We start from the raw sequence: 6,066 nt of genomic DNA on the forward strand, positions 1-6,066 counted from the left end.
CAAGCATTGATGGGATTATCTATGGGTTAAAGACTGTTATCATCTTGTGCTTTCATAGTCTGCACTGTAGATCTGCAGCCAGTGAGCTGGACATAGTCAAGTTTCAATCAGATGTCATTCTCTATAGGATCGGACATTGTTAGTGTGATGTGGCCTTAGTGTAGCCGGACAGTAGTCCTGCAAATGGCTCAGCTCGGAGTTTAACTGGGATAAACAATTTCAGCTCACGCTGTCTCCACGCTGGTTCCCAATTTAATGAGCCCATCATGAGAGGAACCACCTCCTGATCTCAGCTCTAAATATTCCTTTTTACAACTTGATTAATCTACAGTAATTTTTCCAGAAGAATGTTTCCATCCATTCACTATCTTGTATCTTTCTGTACAGTCATCTCTCAAACCTCCTTACCAGGCTGAGGAGCCTAAATTTCTCCAGCCTTTCCTCATAACTCAGTACTTTTGACACTGGGGACTAGCCTCGGGACTCTGTTCTGCCTCCAACACCTGATACCTCACTTGTCTCTTGGAGACAAGAACTGGGCACAGTTCTCAAATTGGGTCTGACCAGAACTGGACCCAGTGCTCTGAATGGATTTTTATAGTTCAAAAGATTGTTGGTTGCATTGCAACATTATTTTCATAGTACCTCTGTCTTGTAATAGGAATATGATTCTCTGCCCCTCAGTCCTTCGATTCTCTGCCCCATCTTTAAATGTGACATGTTTGCGTTTCTGACTCCAGCTCATTGATATAAATTGATGAATTATATAAATTAAATTATGAATTATTAACAGTAAGGGGCCCAATATAAAGGTCAATATGCCTGCCTGGGTGAGTGCAGCTCCAAAAACACTCAAGATGCTCTACCCTATCAAAAATAAAGCAGCCAGCTTGATCAGCACTCCCATCCACAACCTTAAAACATTTACTCCCTCCACCACTGGCTTACTGTGGCAGCAGTGTGTACCAGCGACAAGATGCACTGCAGCAACTTGCCAAGCCTCCTTTGACAGCACCTTCCAAACCCGTGACTTCCTCCACCGAGAAGGACAGGTGCAGCAGATGTATAGGAAGGCCACAGCCTGCAAGTTCCTTTCCAAGTCACTCACCATCCTGATATGGAATTATATCACATTTTCTTCACTGTGGCTGGGTCAAAATCCAGCAACTCCCTCCCTAACTGCACCTACACCACATGGACTGCAGCGGTTCAAGAACGCAGCTCACTGCCACCTGCTCAAGGGCAATTAGGGATGAGCAATTAATGCTGGCCTAGCCAGCGCTGCTCACATCCCAGGAACGATTTTAAATAAAGGATAGAAAAATAGATTTTATCACAAAGTATATTGTATGAAAGACAACGTAATGAGAACCTTCACATTGAGGATACCCTTCTTCGTGTTGTGTGGCACTACCACTGTGCCAAATGGGATAGATTTCGAACAGATCTAGCAATGCAAAACTGGGCATCAATGAGGTGCTGTGGGCCATCAGCAGCAGCAGAATTGTACTCAACCACAATCTGTAACCTCATGGCCTGGCATATCTCCCACTCTACCATTACCATCAAGCCAGGAGATCAACCCTGGTTCAATGAAGAGTGCAGGAGGGCATGCCAGGAGCAGCACCAGGCATACCTCAAAATGAGGTGTCAACCTGGTGAAGCTACAGCACAGGACTATCTGTGTGCCAAACTGCATAGCAGCATGCCATAGACAGAGCTAAGCGAGCCCATAACCAACGGATCAGATCTAAGCTCTGCAATCCTGCCACATCCAGCCGTGAATGGTGCTGGACAATTAAACAACGAGCTGGAAGGGGTGGGTCCACAAATATCCCCATCCTCAATGATGGGGGAGCCCAGCATATCAGTGCGAAAGATAAGGCTGAAGCATTTGCAACAATCTTCAGCCAGAAGTGCCGAGTTGGTGATCCATCTCGGCCTCCTCCTGAAGTCCCCAGCATCACAGATGCCAGACTTCAGCCAATTCGATTTGCTCTGCGTCGTATCATGTAACAACTGAAGGCATTGGATACTGTAAAGGCTATGGGCCCTGACAATATTCCGGCAATAGTACTGAAAACCTGTGCTGCAGAACTAGCCACGTCCCTAGCCCAGCTGCTCCAGTACAGCTACAACACTGGCATCTACCCAGCAATGTGGAAAATTGCCCAGATATGTCATGTACACAAAAAGCAGGACAAGTCCAACCTGGCCAATTACCGCCCCATCAGTCTACTCTCAATCATCAGTAAAGTAATGGAAGGTGTCATCAACAGTGCCATCAAGCGGCACTTGCTTAGCAATAACCTGCTCAGTGATGCTCAGTTTGGGTTCCGCCAGGGCCACTCAGCTCCTGACCTCATTACAGCCTTGGTTCAAACATGGACAAAAGAGCTTAACTCAAGAGAACAAAGAACGAAGAAAATTACAGCACAGGAACAGGCCCTTCGGCCCTCCAAGCCTACGCCGATCCAAATCCTCTATCTAAACCTGTCGCCTATTTTCTAAGGGTCTGTATCTCTTTACTTCCTGCCCATTCATGTATCTGTCTAGATACATCTTAAAAGACACTATCGTGCCCGCGTCTACGACCTCCGCTGGTAATGCGTTCCATGCACCCACCACCCTCTGCGTAAAGAACTTTCCACGCATACCCCCCCTAAACTTTTCCCCTTTCACTTTGAACTCGTGTCCCCTTGTAATTGAATCCCCCACTCTGGGAAAAAGCTTCTTGCTATCCACCCTGTCTATACCTCTCATGATTTTGTACACCTCAATCAGGTCCCCCCTCAACCTCCGTCTTTCTAATGAAAATAATCCTAATCTACTCAACCTCTCTTCATAGCTAGCGCCCTCCATACCAGGCAACATCCTGGTGAACCTCCTCTGCACCCTCTCCAAAGCATCCACATCCTTTTGGTAATGTGGCGACCAGAACTGCACGCAGTATTCCAAATGTGGCCGAACCAAAGTCCTATACAACTGTAACATGACCTGCCAACGCTTGTACTCAATACCCCGTCCGATGAAGGAAAGCATGCCGTATGCCTTCTTGACCACTCTATTGACCTGCGTTGCCACCTTCAGGGAACAATGGACCTGAACACCCAAATCTCTCTGTACATAAATTTTCCCCAGGACTTTTCCATTTACTGTATAGTTCACTCTTGAATTGGATCTTCCAAAATGCATCACCTCGCATTTGCCCTGATTGAACTCCGTCTGCCATTTCTCTGCCCAACTCTCCAGTCTATCTATATTCTGCTGTATTCTCTGACAGTCCCCTTCAGTATCTGCTACTCCACCAATCTTAGTGTCGTCTGCAAACTTGCTAATCAGACCACCTATACTTTCCTCCAAATCATTTATGTATATCACAAACAACAGTGGTCCCAGCACGGATCCCTGTGGAACACCACTGGTCACACGTCTCCATTTTGAGAAACTCCCTTCCACTGCTACTCTCTGTCTCCTGTTGCCCAGCCAGTTCTTTATCCATCTAGCTAGTACACCTTGGACCCCATGCGCCTTCACTTTCTCCATCAGCCTACCATGGGGAACCTTATCAAATGCCTTACTGAAGTCCATGTATATGACATCTGCAGCCTTTCCCTCATCAATCAACTTTGTCACTTCCTCAAAGAATTCTATTAAGTTGGTAAGACATGACCTTCCCTGCACAAAACCATGTTGCCTATCACTGATAAGCCCATTTTCTTCCAGATGGGAATAGATCCTATCCCTCAGTATCTTCTCCAGCAGCTTCCCTACCACTGACGTCAGGCTCACCGGTCTATAATTACCTGGATTTTCCCTGCTACCCTTCTTAAACAAGGGGACAACATTAGCAATTCTCCAGTCCTCCGGGACCTCATCCGTGTTTAAGGATGTTGCAAAGATATCTGTTAAGGCCCCAACTATTTCCTCTCTCGCTTCCCACAGTAACCTGGGATAGATCCCATCCGGACCTGGGGACTTGTCCACCTTAATGCCTTTTAGAATACCCAACACTTCCTCCCTCCTTATGCCGACTTGACCTAGAGTAATCAAACATCTGTCCCTAACCTCAACATCCGTCATGTCCCTCTCCTCGGTGAATACCGATGCAAAGTACTCGTTTAGAATCTCACCCATTTTCTCTGACTCCACGCATAACTTTCCTCCTTTGTCCTTGAGTGGGCCAATCCTTTCTCTAGTTACCCTCTTGCTCCTTATATATGAATAAAAGGCTTTGGGATTTTCCTTAACCCTGTTTGCTAAAGATATTTCATGACCCCTTTTAGCCCTCTTAATTCCTCATTTCAGATTGCGCCTACAATCCTGATATTCTTTCAAAGCTTCGTCTTTCTTCAGCCGCCTAGACCTTATGTGTGCTTCCTTTTTCCTCTTAGCTAGTCTCACAATTTCACCTGTCATCCATGGTTCCCTAATCTTGCCATTTCTACCCCTCATTTTCACAGGAACATGTCTCTCCTGCACGCTAATCAACCTCTCTTTAAAAGCCTCCCACATATCAAAAGTGGATTTACCTTCAAACAGCTGCTCCCAATCTACATTCCCCAGCTCCTGCCGAATTTTGGTCTAGTTGGCTTTCCCCCAATTTAGCACCCTTCCTTTAGGACCACTCTCGTCTTTGTCCATGAGTATTCTAAAACTTACGGAATTGTGATCACTATTCCCAAAGTAGTCCCCTACTGAAACGTCAACCACCTGGCCCGGCTCATTTCCCAACACCAGGTCCAGTATGGCCCCTTCCCGAGTTGGACTATTTACATACTGCTCTAGAAAACCCTCCTGGATGCTCCTTACAAATTCTGCTCCATCTAGACCTCTAACATTAAGTGAATCCCAGTCAATGTTGGGAAAATTAAAATCTCCTATCACCACCACCCTGTTGCTCCTACAGCTTTCCATAATCTGTTTACATATTTGTACCTCTATCTCACGCTCGCTGTTTGGAGGCCTGTAGTACAGCCCCAACATTGTTACCGCACCCTTCCTATTTCTGAGTTCTGCCCATATTGCCTCACAGCTCGAGTCCTCCATAGTGCCTTCCTTCAGCACAGCTGTGATATCCTCTTTGACCAGTAATGCAACTCCTCCACCCCTTTTACCTCCCTCTCTATCCCGCCTGAAGCATCGGTATCCTGGGATATTTAGTTGCCAATCATGCCCTTCCCTCAACCAAGTCTCAGTAATAGCAATAACATCATACTCCCAGGTACTAATCCAAGCCCTAAGTTCATCTGCCTTACCTACTACACTTCTTGCATTAAAACAAATACACCTCAGACCACCAGTCCCTTTGCTTTCATCATCTGCTCCCTGCCTACTCTTTCCCTTAGTCACGCTGACTTCATTATCTAGTTCCTTACAGGCTTTAGTTACTACATCCTTACTCTCCACTGACCTCATTTGGTTCCCATCCCCCTGCCACATTAGTTTAAACCCTCCCCAACAGCGTTAGCAAAATCACCCCCAAGGACATTGGTTCCAGTCCGGCCCAGGTGTAGACCGTCCAATTTGTAATAGTCCCATCTCCCCCAGAACCGGTCCCAATGTCCCAAAAATCTGAACCCCTCCCTCCTGCACCATCTCTCAAGCCACGCATTCATCCTGACTATTCTTTCATTTCTACTCTGACTATCACGTGGCACTGGTAGCAATCCTGAGATTACTACCTCTGAGGTCCTACTTTTTAACTTGGCTCCTAACTCCCTAAATTCTGCTTGTAGGACCTCATCCCGTTTTTTACCTATATCATTGGTGCCTATGTGCACAACGACAACTGGCTGTTCACCCTCCCCCTTCAGAATGTTCTGCAGCCGATCTGAGACATCCCTGACCCATGCACCTGGGAGGCAACATACCATTCGGGAGTCTCGTTTTCGACCACAGAACCGCCTATCTACTCCCCTTACAATCGAATCCCCTATGACTATAGCCCTTCCACTCTTTTTCCCGCCCTTCTGAACAGCAGAGCCAGCCACGGTGCCATGAACCTGGCTACTGCTGCCTTCCCCTGGTGAGCCATCTCCCTCAACAGTATCCAAAACGGTATAC

The sequence above is a fragment of the Heterodontus francisci genome, unplaced genomic scaffold, assembly GCF_036365525.1.
Source record: "Heterodontus francisci isolate sHetFra1 unplaced genomic scaffold, sHetFra1.hap1 HAP1_SCAFFOLD_674, whole genome shotgun sequence".
Taxonomy (NCBI): domain Eukaryota; kingdom Metazoa; phylum Chordata; class Chondrichthyes; order Heterodontiformes; family Heterodontidae; genus Heterodontus; species Heterodontus francisci.